The 16,103-nt window shown below is 47.0% G+C and overlaps 1 protein-coding gene across 1 annotated transcript in view; it reads right to left on the reverse strand.

Annotated features, from left to right (window-relative positions):
- LOC107122708 (protein phosphatase 1 regulatory subunit 1A-like) overlaps positions 1 to 16,103 on the reverse strand; it is a 75,597-nt gene that overhangs the window by 59,035 nt on the left and 459 nt on the right. Inside the window, exon 2 of the mRNA XM_015425842.1 lies at positions 2,895 to 2,955. The gene's annotated coding sequence lies outside the window, so the exon portion shown is untranslated. The remainder of the gene's footprint in view (positions 1 to 2,894; positions 2,956 to 16,103) is intronic.

Below are 16,103 nucleotides of genomic sequence, written 5' to 3' on the forward strand. Positions count from 1 at the left end.
ACAACAGCTGCAAGTGGAGGAGTGGGGAATCAAACCCGGTTCTTCCAGATTAGAGTCTGCGCACTTAACCACTACACCAAACTGGCTCTTGTGGTGCAGCAAGGGAATTCCCAACAACAGGGAAGTCTGATGCTGTGCCGCAAGAGAGGACAAACTGCGTTTTTGCACCTCGGACTGCAAATACTTCTGCGGAAACAAGTGAAAGAGGCGGAGGACTACAAATGCAGGAGCGGGGAGACCCATTTGTGCGGAAAACATCTGATTCTGTGGCCCCATGCTGGACTTTCCCCCAGGTCTTCAGAATCACCAAGTCCACCCCGTCAATTAGGGCAATTGGACAGATCACATGAGTGACTCTACCCAATCAGGGAGAATCTCACCACACTACAACACAGCCAATCAGATTCAGGGCACGAAGGCAACTGAGAGTAAGGGCAAGAGAGGGTAGATACGAAAATGGGCAAGCAAACCTTGTGGGAAGGTGGATCAAAAATAGTCAGAAGGGGAAGGTGAACACGTTCAAGCGCACTGTGAACACATTCAAGCGCACTGTGAACATGTTCAAGCGCAGCCCAACCTCTTACGAAACCTTCACCAGGGAAGCAGAAAGACAGCTGAACTTTGGTCCCCTTCTTAGCTCTCTACCCATCTAGTACAGAAAAAGATCCGTTTGCGTCAACAGGGGAGCACATGGCTCCGAAGACCTGGGGAAACACAGCTGCTGAGTAGTGAAGCGTTCGTCCCTGGCATCCGTGCTGTTGCTTGCTTTTATACCACCACCTCTTGCGGCTGAAAAACAAAGTCCTCGGGAAGACCTAAATACATTTGGGCCAGGAATAATCTCTTCTCTGAATACAGAAGCAGCAAATACCCTGGCCATGTGCAGAGGGCTTTTTTCCTCATGACACAGCAGCCATATTAGGGTTGCCAACACCGTGTTGGGAAATTCCTAGAGATTTGTGGGTGGTGCCTAGATATCGTGGGGTTTTGGAAGGGGCGGGATCTCAGCAGCATATAATGCCACACACTCCACCTTCCAGAGCAGCCATTTTGTCCTGGGGAACTGATCCCAGGGAAGAGTGGTGGGCTCGGAACTCCCTGAGACCCCAAACCCCTCCCTCAACGCCCACTACGGGGATGGAAAAATCCGGAAGGGGAGAGGTTGGGAGAACGGACTGGCACAGACTGCGTTGGGACAGGCGTGAGATGCGAAGGGGGGCGGGCCCGGTTGAAGGAGCGGGACAGGTGGCAGGTTCCAGCCTTACCCCTGAGAAGTGCTGACGCCGAGGACGCTGGCGTTAGCCCCGTCGCATAGACCGGAAGTGGGCAATCCCTCACATACACAGCTACGGGATAGAAGAACGGGTTATACAGGAGGGCGGGCCTAATGAGGAGGAAGCACCATGAGATAGGAGAGCACAGTGATGGATGGGTGGTACAGCCTATAGGATTATTAATCACCTAAAAGGGCTGGCACTAAGGGGAGGAGCGGGGATATATAAAGGAGGAAACTGACGAGTGCCGGGGAGGAATGAAGGACTGATCTTAGAGGCAACACAGAGAGAAAGAAGGTCAGTCTGAGGAAGGCAGCTGGGGTGTGACATAACCCCCAGCACTTCCAAATCTGAGGCACTCGTTTCCTCTATCAAATTTCAACATGGCTACTGGGTTTTCTGGACCTGGGCGCGACCCTGAGCGTGACAGTATGGAGATGAGTTGTAATTCTGGGCGAACTCCAGGCCCAGCCTGGAGGTTAGCAATCCTAAACCATATGCACCTACCGATCTGGTATTAGAAGATAATTTCTATACTGGAAGGTGTGCTTTGTAGGTCGATGTTATTTAGCACTCTCCCCAGTTTTCCCGACACCGTTCTGAATTTCTGCTCTGCAGTCTTCTGCCCGGCAACATCTCACGAGAGAAGAAGGCAGGCACGCTAATTAAATCAACAGGCGAGACTCCTGCTATGATCATAAGCAAATCCCTTCTCCCCGGAGAACCGATGGGTGTGACATATTGCAGATACAGTATGGCTTCTTCTAAGGCTTCTTCTATGCTTGCGCTAATTACTGCACAAGTCAATTGAAGACAGGAGGAGAATTATTGGCATTAACAGCTCAGCTCTGTTTTACATTTAGCACACGGTTAAGGCCCGTGTAATTCCTTATTTTGCAATCTGCTAAATAACCTCTCCAAAGTCACACGATGGTGACTCCACATCTTCCCAGGTGCCAGGCAATACAATTCCTGCCAGTGTTTGGGAGTACTACTATTAGTACTGCTTTTTATTGTGACATCACCAAGACATCAAGGGATCACCCCTTGTGACATCACCAGACTCCAGCTTCTTTATAGTGGACCCCTCCTATGACACCTACCCATACACATGTGATTAAAATGGTCTTCACAGTCAAATCTTGAGTTCTTGTGCACACCTCTGACTGCTGTTCAGATTGGAAACCTGATCTATGGGAGTCCCCACCACCACCACCGAGATCTGCTTAAGTCCCATAGATGTGCACTTCTTTGGCCTCGAGTTTCAGGGATTCCTGAAACTTGAAGCCATATGTTGCTAGAGAAACCAGAAGGATTACAACTTCTTCCAAACCTGCTTTGTGTGTGCAGTAAAGCATGTATCCCACTTCCCCACAGCATGCAAAGAGTTAACCCTGAAGGGGTTTCTATTGCCTCCCCCCAGTCTTTTTGGTGGAACAGGGAGGGGCGGTCTCTCCTTACTCCTGGATCCTCAAAGTGCTGCCGAAATTCGAAATTCGCCAGGATTTGGAACAAAACCTTGTAAACATCAAACGAATCTCAACTAGCAGGGAGTATCTGCATATCCCTACAGCAGACTGAACATGAGAGTTTGTGTGTCAGGTACATGTCTGGTCTCACCTGGTGAAGACTGGTCACTGCTCAGGACCAAGGTAGCAGGGGTCGGACGGCGTCTTCGGATCTAGGCGGAATGAAGAAAAGGGGGAAGAAATTAGCTCCTCTTTGCAAAATCTGTCCAGAGACTTGAAACACAACAGATGCAAGAGCCAGGGCAGACCTGCGCAACAACTACACAACAGACTGGTGGGAAGTGAATGACTCAGGGTGCAATTTCTCCATAGATCTGTTTCACGAGTCGGCCAAGGATCCAGTAGGCACCATTGGCACTGCCACAGATAACCACCTACAGGAAGCCCTAGCTGTTCATGCATCTGGGAGGTACTAATTCCTAAGGAAAAGGGGAGGTAGGATCTAGATGTGGAAGTCCAGGTTGGGGATTTAGAAGAAAGGGGCTTTCTAGGCAAACAAAAGGACCACTTTTCTTGTGGAATATCCAGGTGACATATGTGCCTTCCTACTTTTTCTTGATTCTTGCCTCCTTAAAGAAAGGGGCTTTCTAGGCAAACAAAAGGACCACTTTTCTTGTGGAATATCCAGGTGACATATGTGCCTTCCTACTTTTTCTTGATTCTTGCCTCCTTAATTTAAGGTTGCCAGGTCAACCTGCGAGAGGGTCGGGGGCAGGGACATGGTGGCAGCGGCAGCTTCGCAAATCTCATGACATCGCTTCCAGAGGGAAAACTTGGAAGCGACGGCAGTAGCTCTAGGAAACACCAGAAACAGAGCTTTCACTGATTCCTGAAGCTACCACTGCCACTTCTGAGTGCTCCCTGGAAGTGACATCATCACACTTGTGAAATCAGTAATTTCCCCACCCCCCCATTTTCCTGCCACCACTTGGAGTGGCAGCAGGCAACAAGAGCTGGGGGTGAGGGATCCACCACCCTGACCAGGGGCTTGGCAGGTCTGGCTGATCTCCTACACCTACTGATTCTCTTGGTTCTCAATCACAAACCAGTCGTTTGACGCCAGGCTCAATTCAAATGATGATTTTGATCTAGAGCGCCCTCTAGGGCTGAATTTTGGAGAGCATCTTTCACCGTATAAGCCCAACAGCCAGGGCACTGCTCAGGATCTCTCCTTCTGCTATAGTTAAGAGCAGGGGTAATTTCCTGCAGGAGTGCACAGGAGCGAAGCTCCGGCAGTAAAGAGCCCAGGGGGCGGGCACATGCAACAAGTCCCACCCCCTGCTCCCAGCAGCCCTCAGTCAGAGCAAGAAGCAGCCAGGTAAGCTGCAGAGCCCCGTCCGCCCCTGTCCCAAACAGTCCAGTGGCACCTTTAAGACCAAGTTTTATTCAGGTACAAGCTCTCCCTCCTCTGCACGTTCCCCCCCCCAAAAAAAAGCTAGGAATCCAAAACAGTCCAGTGGAGCCTGAGCGGTGGGTGTTGCCTTCTGACACACTTCCGGAGATGTCAGCGGGTGTGGCATATGCAAATAAGTTATGCTAATGAGTTATGCTAATGAGCTCCTGCACCTCTTTTTCTACGAAATGACCCCTGGTTTAGAGTGACGCAAAGGAAGGTCTTCGGGGTTTACAGTCTGTCAGCTATGCTGCCATGATGGGTTTTTTTTTTTTAAATTATCTTCCTATTTGGGCCAGATGCTGCTTCTTTACTTTTATTTCTGTACTGCTTGCTTATCAATGACCTTGCAGGTTGCTGGTGTAGTGTCTGGGATGCCTGGAACCGTGGGAGCGCTTTCGGTTCCCAGCTGCGGCCTCTAATGGCCTGGGGACCCTTCTCCCGTGTGTGGGAGCCTGGCTAATTTGCTTATGGAAAGGGGGGGTGCATACGAATACCCTATATCCCATTATGCTTGTAGGACCATTGCCATTCTTAACAGTGACTATGTTAATGCCTCTATAGCTCTGCAATAAAGTATAACCTTTCTGATAAGCGTGTACTGTTGGCTGTGGAACCTCACACAGTCACAGATTTGGGATATAGTTAGTCCAGACTGCTCCTCATTCTAATGCAAACACTCAAGATCAATTTTGTAAGAGGATTGTCAGAGAGAATTCTCAGTGGAACAGGCTTTCTCGGGAGGTAGTGGGCTCTCCTCCTTTGGAAGTTTTCAAACAGAGGCTAGATGGCCATCTGACAGCAATGCTGATTCTGTGAACTTAAACAGTAAGCGACTACACAGCAAAAAAATGAAAAAATAAGCAAAGCTGTGCACAATAGAAGACGCTGAGTGTAGCAGAAACGAATAAATACAATATTGTAATATATATGACATGGATGAGAATGTTAAATTGAGAATAACAAAGCCATCAAATACAACAAGCACAAGAATAATACATAGATGCTATAAAGCGTTAAGTAGGTCAAGCAGGTAAGTAGTCCGATGAGTTGATACGAAGGTTCCGGATATTAATAACTTTGTTTCAAAATTCTTCTTCAGTTAAGACTATTACAAGTTATTTCAGATATAATTTTCAATACAACCAGGATATACACATCTGAGAAGAACATCCCTCAGAAGGATATGCAGGCTGTACAAATGGGCAACCAGTCACTAGCCAAAGAAACCAGCAGCAAGAATTGGTGCCAAAATTTCTTTCTAAGCACTCACTGGAGCACTCACTGGAGAAGACCCTGACGCTGGGAAAGATTAAAGGTAACAGAAGAAGCCCACGGCAAAGGATGAGATGGTTAGACAGTGTCACCGATGCAACAGACATGACGTTGAACAGACTCCAGAGGACGGCGGAGGACAGGAGGGCCTGGCATGGTGTGTGATCCATGGGGTCGCAAAGAGTCAGACTCGACTGTGCAACTGAACAACAACTACTGTTTCTGTAACTGTTCCAAAAATTGGCCTGTTGGTGACGGGGCAATCTCTGTTTTCTATATTTTTTTAAAAATCCTGCTTTTTCACCCCACAAGGAGTTCAGGGGAGAACTGTAGGGTACAAATGACGTAAACAAATAAGATGCCCTCAGTTTCTGTAACTGTTCCAAAAATTGGCCACTTGGTGACAGGCTGTTTACTACATTTTACTGTTTACTACATTGTTTACTACATTTTTAAAAAAAATCCTGCTTTTTTTTACCACACAAGGAGTTCAGGGCAGCATGCATAGTTCTCCCCCTCCTTCACGTTCTCTTCACAACAACCCTACGAGGTAGGCAAAGAGAGAGAGAGAGAGAGAGAGAGAGAGAATGACTGGTCCTGGGTCTCCCAGTGAACATGGGGAACAGAGATTCAAAGCCAAGTTTTCCAACACTCTGACGGCTACACCACACTGGTTTCCCTCCTCAGAGCTCGCGGCCCAGCAGTCAGCAATTGCCTTTCTGTGGATTACACTGTCACAAATTGCTCAATAACACTCATCTAACCGTTAAAAACGAATCAGTCTTAAACCTGACTGTGGTTTAATCCATTATACACACAAACCCTGAGGGCATACTTCCACAGGAAATGTAATTGGGTTAATTAGAAACTGTACTCGGGCGAGAATTCGTTTAGCAACATCAGTGGCTGGCATGGCCGGGCCATAACCAAGCCCTAGAACCATTATCGGTGTCCCCCCCCCACCGGCAAAGATTCCCTCTGCCCCTCAATGAAACAATGGAGACCCGACCAAAATGTAAAAACACCTCACATTACTTTGCTGTCTCCATAACCCTTCAAAGTGACCACAGTCCCTTCCTCGATGGCTCTGGCCACCTCTCCGTCCAGTGGAGGGGGAGCTGCCACCAATCACAGATGTTATAGAGAAGAGAGAGTTCCCTCACAGAAACTCAGTGGGCCCCTCACAGACTACACCTCACAGGCAGGCACTGAAGAAGAAGAAGAAGAGAAGAGGAGATTGGATTCATACCCCACCCTTCACTCGGAATCTCAAAGCGGCTTACAATCTCCTTTCCCTCCCCACAACCAACTTTCGAGAACTGCCCTTGAGAGAACAGCTTGAGAGAACAGCTCCGAGAGAACTTGTGACTGATCCAAGGTCACACCAGCAGCTACATGTGGAGGAGAGGGGAATCAAACCCGGTTCTCCCAGATTAGAGTCCGTGCTCCTAACTACTACGCCAAACTGGCTCTCACCCAAACTGGTTTCATGAAAGCCACAGAGGGCAACCTTCCCACTGGGAAGTGGGATATTGCCCAACAAGGCAGCTGGGCCAAAAGTCTGACAGCTGGGTCCCCACTGGGGCGAAAAGCAAGAATAAATAAAATAAAAAGGTGTGTCGCTGGCAAGATGGTTCCTGAAGAGAGGGCAACCATCTAGAGCATGGATCTATCCCAAAGCCTTAAAGCCTAGAGCATGGATCTATCCCAAAATGTCTGGACCCTTGCTTGTCTTTGGGTGTCCCTTGAGCACCAGGTATAGCAAACTACATCACACCCAGTGATAACTTGCCGTGTGACCCTCAGACACCACACAAAATAAAAGTCTCAATCTTGGGGCGGCCAGTTCAGGCCCGCCTCTCCTTCCCTCAGCGTTTAGCACTACAGAACAGAGAGGCTGGCTCCCTGCTGCCTGTGGAAAGCGGTGACTGACAGCTGCCGTCTGCCGGGTGAAAAGCAAAGGCTGAGGAAAATGGCAGCCAACGCACCCTGCCAGTTATCGCCGACTGAATCTCTGGCTGCAGCTTCCCCCTGAAGGGAACTTCTGGGACTGCCGGGAGGCGCGGATTACACAATACCCTTTCAGGGCCAGCCCACGCTGTGTACAGAGCTGTGCCAGAGGCTGAACTACTGAGCCAGGCAGCCGCGCTCAAATTAGTCTTTGCCTTTTTATTTTTCTCTGCCGCTGGTTCTCTCTCAGTAGCTGGAGCCGGACAAAGAGAAAGGCATACTCTGGAAGGCTGCCTAGGCCACTAATTTAGCAAGCTCCCTTCATGCTGCTAATACCCATAATCACCTTGGCAGATTTGAGCCCAAAAGCATCTGAGAGGCCAACAAGATTTTCGGAGTACGAGCTTTTCAAGTGTCAAAGCTCCCTTCAACAGCTGATGAAGTAGGGTTGCCAGTCCAAAATTGAGGGCGGGGGATCCCCCAGTTCGGAACCCTTCCCCCTACTTCAGGGCTATCAGAAAGCGAGGGTGGGTGGGTGTGGGGTGCTCTGAAAAGCCGGAAATGATGCAATGTGCCTATATCACCCGGAAGTGACATAGGCTTGTCAGTGACGTTGGGAGGCGACGCTCTGGTTTTTGGGCAAAACTCTATGGTAGAATTCACTTCAAACCATAGAGTTTTGCCCAAAAACCAGAGTGTCCCCCCCCCCCGACATCCCTGATGTGCCTACGTCACTTGGAGGTGACGGAAGCATGGAGTGCTTCTTCCCTCTCCCGGAGTGTCCCAGTAAGTCCCCCGCCAGCTTGTCCTTCTGACCTGACAAACCTATGATGAAGGGAGCTTTGATTCTTGAAAGCTCCTACCCCAAAAATCTTATTGGTCTCTCAGTTGCTTCTGGATTCAAATTCTACCACAGACCAACATGGCTGCCCCCTGGAAACTCCTTTCCAGAGGAAGCAGTTTCCAGTTGTACTGTGACAGCAGCTCAGAGCACCCTGCAGTGTGGTACAGCTGTTAGAGTGTCTGAGTATGATTGGGCAGGGCCCAAGTTCAAATCTTTGCTCACCACAAAACTTACTGGGTGACTTTGGATCACTTACTCTCTATCGGCCTAACCTACCTCACAGGATTGTTGTGAGGATAAAATGGAAGGGGGAAAAAACCATCCTGAGCTCTTTGCAAGAAAGGCAAGCTTTAAAAAAATTCTGAATAAGAACTGCTCATGGATGGGTTCCAGGCGACCACCTTTTTGTGCTGCTGAACAGTTCCCCTTCCCCTTCATATAATACTGATGAGCCAACAAGGCGCAACCGACATACGGCAAGCCTTCACAGGGTTTTCAAGGCAAGATGAGAGCAGAGATGGTTTGCCATTGCCTTTCTCAGCGTTGCAACCCTGGTCTCCCCTGGTGCTCTCCTGTCTAAACACTAACCGTGGTCAACTCCAGTGGCACCTTTAAGACCAACAAAGGTTTATTCAAAGTATGCACTTTCATGTGCATGCATACTTTTTCAAATACAATGTCCTCCCTCCCTCCCTAAAAGGTATTTTCAAAGGTATTTGAAAAAGTGTGCCTTGCACACGAAAGCACATACCTTAAATAAACCTTTGCTGGTCTTAAAGGTGCCACGGGACTCTAAATTTGTTCTACTGCTTTGGACCAACATGGTTGCCCACCTGGATCTACGGTCAACTCAACTTAGCTTCCAGGTGAGGCTTCCAGTTTTTGGCAACTTGCAATTGCTCTGATGTGAGCGGCCCGCAAACGTGCCAATGGGGAGGGGTCTGTGTTGATCTTGGACTCCCACAACCCTTTGTAGGAGGGTTGCAGCCTGGGACGTGAGAGGTGCCTCTCCCAAGGCGGAATGCCAAGGGATGGAGGCAGCTTTTTGCCCTGATAGGTCCTCGCGGCATGGAGCCAGCAATGGTACCTAGAGGCGCACACCAGACCAAGCACGCAAGAGATCCTCCTGAACCGATCTTCCCTTACAAGGAGCTTCAAGATACTTCAGCAAACACAGAGAAGATAAATAAGAAGCTGAAAAAAGTTGATCTTAAGTCCAAAAAGTTTGAACAAAGACTGGAGGTGGTGGAAAAAGATAAAATCTCTGAGAATCACCAATTGCTATCCCTCCAAATGGAAAAATCAGCATATGTCCTGAGATTTCAGAACATTTCGGAGCAGAAAGGTGAAAACCTGAAAGAGATTTTAAGCAAAGAACTGGCCCCCGTGGTAGGCTTAACAGCAGAAGCGATACAAAATGACATGGATATAGTATACCGTACATATCCAGAATATATAAAGAAAAAGAAGCTTCCTGGGGAAATATTTGTTAAATTCTCAAAAAGGTCAATAAGAGCCTTAATCCTGAAAGTGACAAGCAGAACTGTTTTGAAAATCCAAGGAGAACAAACTAAAATTTTAAAAGACATTCCATTTGAGATCAGAAAAAGAAGAAGACAGTACAGAGACCTGGCACGATTTCTTCAAGAACACAACACCCCATACAGATGGTTAACCCCGGAAGGGCTTACTTTCAACTTCAATGGCAAAAAAGAAAAAATTGACTCTGTCTTCAAAGTGAAAAAAATTCTTGAGTACAAGATAAAGATGGATCTGAGAAACTGGGAGGACGACAAGGATGCAGAAAAGAAGAAGACAAAACTGAGGAAAGCTCTACCAACTCTCCGTCGGCTGAATCCTTAGATTTTGAAGCAGAACTAGGGGCTACGGCTTCTAAACCCCCCAAAAATAAAAAGGACTTTGAAAAGAAACGAAGAGGAAGGAAATAAGTAAAATAATGAAACTCTAATGGTCTGATAATTATCAGGAATAACCCTAAACTAAGAAACATACTCTCTAACCAAATTTGTTTGTGAACACTCGCTCAATCTTCTATATAACTATTGTATTAATTCTCATGCATTACTACTTTGACAATAGGGAATTATCCTTACTTTAAACAATTGCATTAATGATCTCTTGCTACTCGTAGTTTTAGTTTGTTCCCATCCCCAAACCCTATAGGTGTGTAGTTTAGAAAAGCAATAAAAATGTTAAACCCCCCCCCAAAAAAATTAGCTTCTAGGCTCTGATGAGTTCGGGCTAGTCTGGGCTATTCAGGCTGCTACAAGAGAAACTAAGGCGTTCCGCACAGCACTTCAAGCAGTGCTCTCTTCCCCATAACAATCTGTCCTCTAGGGTATGATCCTACAATGGGTCTACTCAGAAGCAGGTCTCCTTCAACCAAGATCCTGCTCCACCCTTTAATTATCCTTTTGTTCCTCTGTGCTCTCATGACACTTTTGAATAGATGGTTAATTAACAGCTCTCGTTCCATGGTCAGACGTTAAACACTGATTTTTTTCCCCCTTTACTTGGCAGCAAGCCAAAGTCAGCGGCTATAATGTTGTTTATGATCATAATGGTATGATTGTGAAATATCAATCATAAAAGAGATTAGTGGTTCCGGCTAACTAGAAAGCGCAAAACAGTATTTAAGCCTCTCTCCCCTCCCATCGGGAACAAGAGCTGATAATTTATGATGGATTTGTGAACGGCTAAGAAAACACATGCCTGATGAGGAAACAGAAAGTTTTTAAATAAACTGGAAGGAGGCAGAAGAGAAGACGTTTTTACAGGGACAGCAGCCTTTAGAAGATCGGGTGGCGCTTTGGGCGGTCTGTGCAGAATCGCCTGGCGCTGCAGCTGCATTTTAAGTTGGAGGGCTCCATGGCTGAGGGGCAGAACATCTACTTTGCATGCAGAAGGTCTCAAGTTCAACCCCCAGCCTTTCCAGTTAAAAGGGAATGGGTAGCTGGTGATAAGGAAGGGACGGTGGCATCAGATCTCAGAAGCTAAGCAGGGTCAGTACTTGGATGGGAGACCTCCAAGGTAGACTCTGCAGAGGAAGGCAACGGCAAACCACTTTCTGCTTCTGACTTGCCTTGGAAGCCCCTTGCTGGAGTTGCCATAAGTCGCTTGTGACTTGGCAGCACTTAGGTATGTAGTAGGTAATATGAAAGACCTCTCCCTGAAACGCTGGATAGCCAGTGCCCAAAGGAGATAAGACTGACTGTGATATACCAAAGGTCTGATTCAGTAGCTCTGTTCACATGTTACAGTGAATGCACATATATCCTGCCTGTATGTGCGTGCATCTGTTTCTGAGAAAGAACCAGCACACGTTCACTTTATGAATGAAACCAGGGCCCAGTACTTGGATAAATGGAGGGTTCGTATCACATATTCATTTACACATGTATCGCATATTCATCTACACCTGAGGGACCGCCTTTCCCTATATATACCCCAGAGAGCACTACGGTCGGGGTCACAATGTCAGCTAACTATTCCGGGCCCTAAAGATGCCAGGCTCGCTGCCACTAGGGCCAGGGCCTTTTCAGTGGCGGCTCCTTACTGGTGGAATGAGCTCCCGGAAGAGATCAGGGCCCTGCGGGACCTTTTGCAGTTCCGCAGGGCCTGCAAGACGGAGCTCTTCCACCAGGCTTTCCATTAGGAGCTGTCCACCATTACCACCAACTATACTACTCGAACATCTGTAGTATAAGGCTGGCCCTAATGTGGAGTTAGAGCTATATCTACATAGGAGACCGGAAGATCGCTGAATCGGGAACCTGGACGGTAGATTTAGAGCGCGCCATCTAATTTAATGAATTATTAATACTGCCAGCACTCTAAATGTTAAAAATGTTTCACATTGTTTAAACAGTTTTATGTAGACCAGGTACATTGTACCGACCACTGTAAGCCGCCCTAAGCCTGTCCGCAAATACAAATACAAATAATGCAAATACAAATAATAAATAAATAATACAAATAATAAATAAATAAATACGTATTGACTGTCACATGAAAATTACTCAGTGCACATACAAAGAAGAATCAAGTTTGCATGGATTATGCATGCATTTGCTGTAACTTGTGAACAGGATTAGTATAAAGTTATTTTGTGCGTTCAGGTTAAAAAAAGGAATGCAGAAGGTGCTGGAACGCAACAGGATGGCCACCATGTCACCTGTTCCACACCAAGGATTTCACATGTTTCAGCTACCCAACTGGTACATTTTTTCATGTTTCCACATGGTATTGTTTGATATTTGTGCACAGACCATTAACAGCCTGTTTGTTCCACACACACACACACACACACACAAATCTGCTTAAGTTGAAACCTATAAAAATGTCTTGGGATGGACTGTATCAGCACAAACAGTCTCTTGTATCTGAAGCGGAAACGATGCGATTGCAGAACTTCACGAAGAGCTCGTCAATTGCTCGTTCATTACACATTTCATTTGTTGATGACCTCAAGGGTCCAGTCCCTAGCAACCATTAGCACAGCAGAAGAAAACTGCCTGTCTTTTAGACGGAGTGGAGGGGATACGCAAATACATTTTTTTAAGAAATAAAGGTTGTTAAAGGTATTGGAGGGCATTAATTCATAGGGTCGCCATAAGTCGGAAGCGACTCGAGGGCATTTAACATACAACGAAGGTATTGCTTTACTCCTATCCAGTGTTACTCATGCTCTTTAGAAACAACAACAACAGAAGATAAGCACCCACAGCTCAGCTTGCCTTTTAGAGAGGGAGGAGGAGATTGTCAGAGATGTCTGCAAATACATGGAGGTTTTAAAAAAGCTTTTCTAAAGGTATTGTGTTATTTCTTCTGCTGTGCTCTGGGTCATGGTGGGAGAGGGGCTTCAATGCATATCAGGTGTGAGGGGAAATGAAGGGTATCTGGAATTTCCATCGCAAGGGTGATTTCACACAGAATCGTGATAATTCCATGGCAATTCCAGACAAAATTGCTAGTGTGGAACCAACCCACATGAACACACATAAAGCTGCCTCGAAGAAGAAGAGGAGGAGGAGATTGGATTTATACCCTGCCCTTCACTACCCAAGGGAGTCTCAGAGGGGCTTACAAACTCCTTTCCCTCCCTCTCCCCACAACAGACACCCTGTGAGGTAGGTGGGGCTGAGAGAGCTCTGACAGAAACTGCTCTTTTTCAAGAACAGCTGTGCCAGAACCATGGCTTGGCCAAGGTCATCCAGCCGGTGCAAGTGGAGGAGTGGGGAATCAAACCCGGTTCTCCCAGATTAGAGTCCGCGCACTTAACCACTACACCAAACTGGCTCTCATACTGAATCAGACCATCAGTCTATCAAGGTCAGTATTGTCTGAGACTGGTAGAGGCTCTCCGGGGTCTCAGACTGAGGTCTTTCACACCACTTACTACCTGGTCCTTTTAACTGGAGATGTCATGGATTGAACCGGGGACCCTCCTCATGCAAAGCAGAAGCTCATCCACTGAGCCACAGCCCCTCCTCATCCACGTGAAGCTGCTTAGAGAAGGGGCTGTGACTCAATGGTACAGTCTCTGCTTGGCATGCAGAAGATCCCAGGTTCAGGCTCCCAACATCTCCAGCTAAAAGGATCAGATAGTAGGGGAAGTGGAAGTCTTCTAGCTGAGACCCTGGAGAGCTGTTGCCTATCTGAGCAGACAAAACTGACCTGGATAGGCCAATGGTCTGATTCAGTATAAGACAGCTTCAGGTGTTTCATGCATTCCTGAAGACAGAGTGTTAAGGGAATGACGGGCAGACAGACAGGTTTCCCCCCCCCCCCCCTCTCCCCCCGCTCCCACCCCACCCCCCAATCTGTTGCCCTCTCTCACTACCACCATCCCACGTATTCACACACAAACTCATTCACTCTCATTTTGAAGCAAGCACTGGATGAAACCCCCCCCCCCATTTTAGTGTGATGCCTGCACACCCGAGGGAAAATGACAACCTCCCCCAATTTATCACATTCCTTTTTGCAATGGGGATAACGCAGGCGACAAACAGAGAGAGGCTGTAAGTGTGCAGCTGTGTTATTTTTAGGGCCTTCCACCGAATAAAGGGGCTCCCCCCCAGTTGATCCATCAGAATATTAATTTTCCTGTTGAAATAAAATATTTTTTGTCTTAATCATTAGAACCCGAACAATAGCTGCCCAATTGAAAGATAGGCGAAAAGACAAGGTTAACGTACTCTCGTACAAAAAGGTTCTTCTAGACCTTGGAAGGAAAGAAATAAGGCACAGAAAACTTCTTGTCAATTTCAGCTAGTTTCAGACATGCTAAACAATGCAATTTCAAACCACTTCAGCGACCATTTGCAAGAGGATCTTGCCATTTCACACAGTAAAATTCAGCTGCAAAGTGGACTGAAAGTGGATTGAAAGTACATTATTCAGAGTGTGTGAAAGCACCAACTTTCAGGCAATGTTGGGCCCCGTCTGCTGTAATGTTGGCAATTAGGAAAAGCAACTTCCCACGGGTGGGAAAGCAGAACTGCACTTGCATTTTTTTTAAAAAAAACAATTAGGATATATTAAAAGTTAAACATATATCAATACTCAAATCATTGTACATCCTTTCCTCCTCTCCCCCCCCCCTTTTCGGCTTCCCACAATGCTCCAACCTCCAGCTCAATTCTTAAATTCTCTTCATACCTCCCTTTCTCATTATTCACATCTATAGGTAACTTATCTTTCAAGCCATTCGTCGTTTTTAATGTGTGGGTTTTGCACAGAGCGCCGTGCACGCACAGATTGCCGTAACTTTTTTGTCAGCGCATGAACACACAGAGCTGTTGTCCACTGAATCAGGCCCTTGGTCCATCAGAGTCAGAGAACTGCACTTGCACGTGCATGACCGCTTGGAAATGAGCACATAAGAACACACCAGTGCCAGGAGGCAACATCTGGGGAAGGCCTTGGCCTCTGTGCCCTCCAGAGGAACTGGTTGGCCATTATGTGAGACAGGATAGATGTACCCCTGGTCTGATCCAGCAGGGCTCTTCTGATGTTCTTAAATGAACGACAAATGGAGAGTGATCATATGACTGGATTGTGTGTGTTTTGCAATTCCACAGACATACTAGCAATGTATAGAATTCACTTCCCACAGAATCTCAGTCCACCCTTCATTTTAAAAAAATGTTCCGTGTTTCTAGTCCTCGTTAATGCAAAGATTGGCTTGAAGCACAACGCCAGCTAAAGTGTCGCAAAATCATGAGCTTGCTGAAAAAGATTTTTAGCAGCTGGCGCTTGAAGCCTCTGGCCTGCCTATCACTTGCCAAATTAGGATGAACAGTCCACATTGCAAACAACAGTCAGGAAAAAACACCCAGATTCACTCCATTTGTACACTGCATGCAGATTGCAGAATTCAGCTTTGTTGACACAGAATCCGGATTGCCGATATGCAGAATTCCTTTGTAATGTGGAACTGCACGCAACAACATTCAGGCAGAGGCAGAACACCATCAAGGGGCAAAGTGAGCGCTGCAGCGTGTCAACGAAAGGACACTTAGGACTCAAAAGAGACCAAGGGGTGTTAGTGTTCTCTCTAAGCTGAGTTGGTGTGAGCTAGCTCACAGTTTTTTTAGACTCTGGCTCACACATTTTTGCCTTAGCTCAGGAAGGATGGCTCCAGAGCAAACTAATTTATGCAGTAGCCAAATCGCTCGCTCACAACTTTAACGACAGTAGCTCAGAAAGTAGAATTTTCGCTCACAAGACTCCACAGCTTAGAGGGAGCATTGGTGTTGGGTGGAGCCGAGCCGACAGACTGTAACTCGGGGCGGTGTCCGCAAGGTAAGCAG

Source organism: Gekko japonicus, unplaced genomic scaffold (assembly GCF_001447785.1).
Source record: "Gekko japonicus isolate JY-2015 unplaced genomic scaffold, Gekko_japonicus_V1.1 scaffold2283, whole genome shotgun sequence".
Classification (NCBI taxonomy): domain Eukaryota; kingdom Metazoa; phylum Chordata; class Lepidosauria; order Squamata; family Gekkonidae; genus Gekko; species Gekko japonicus.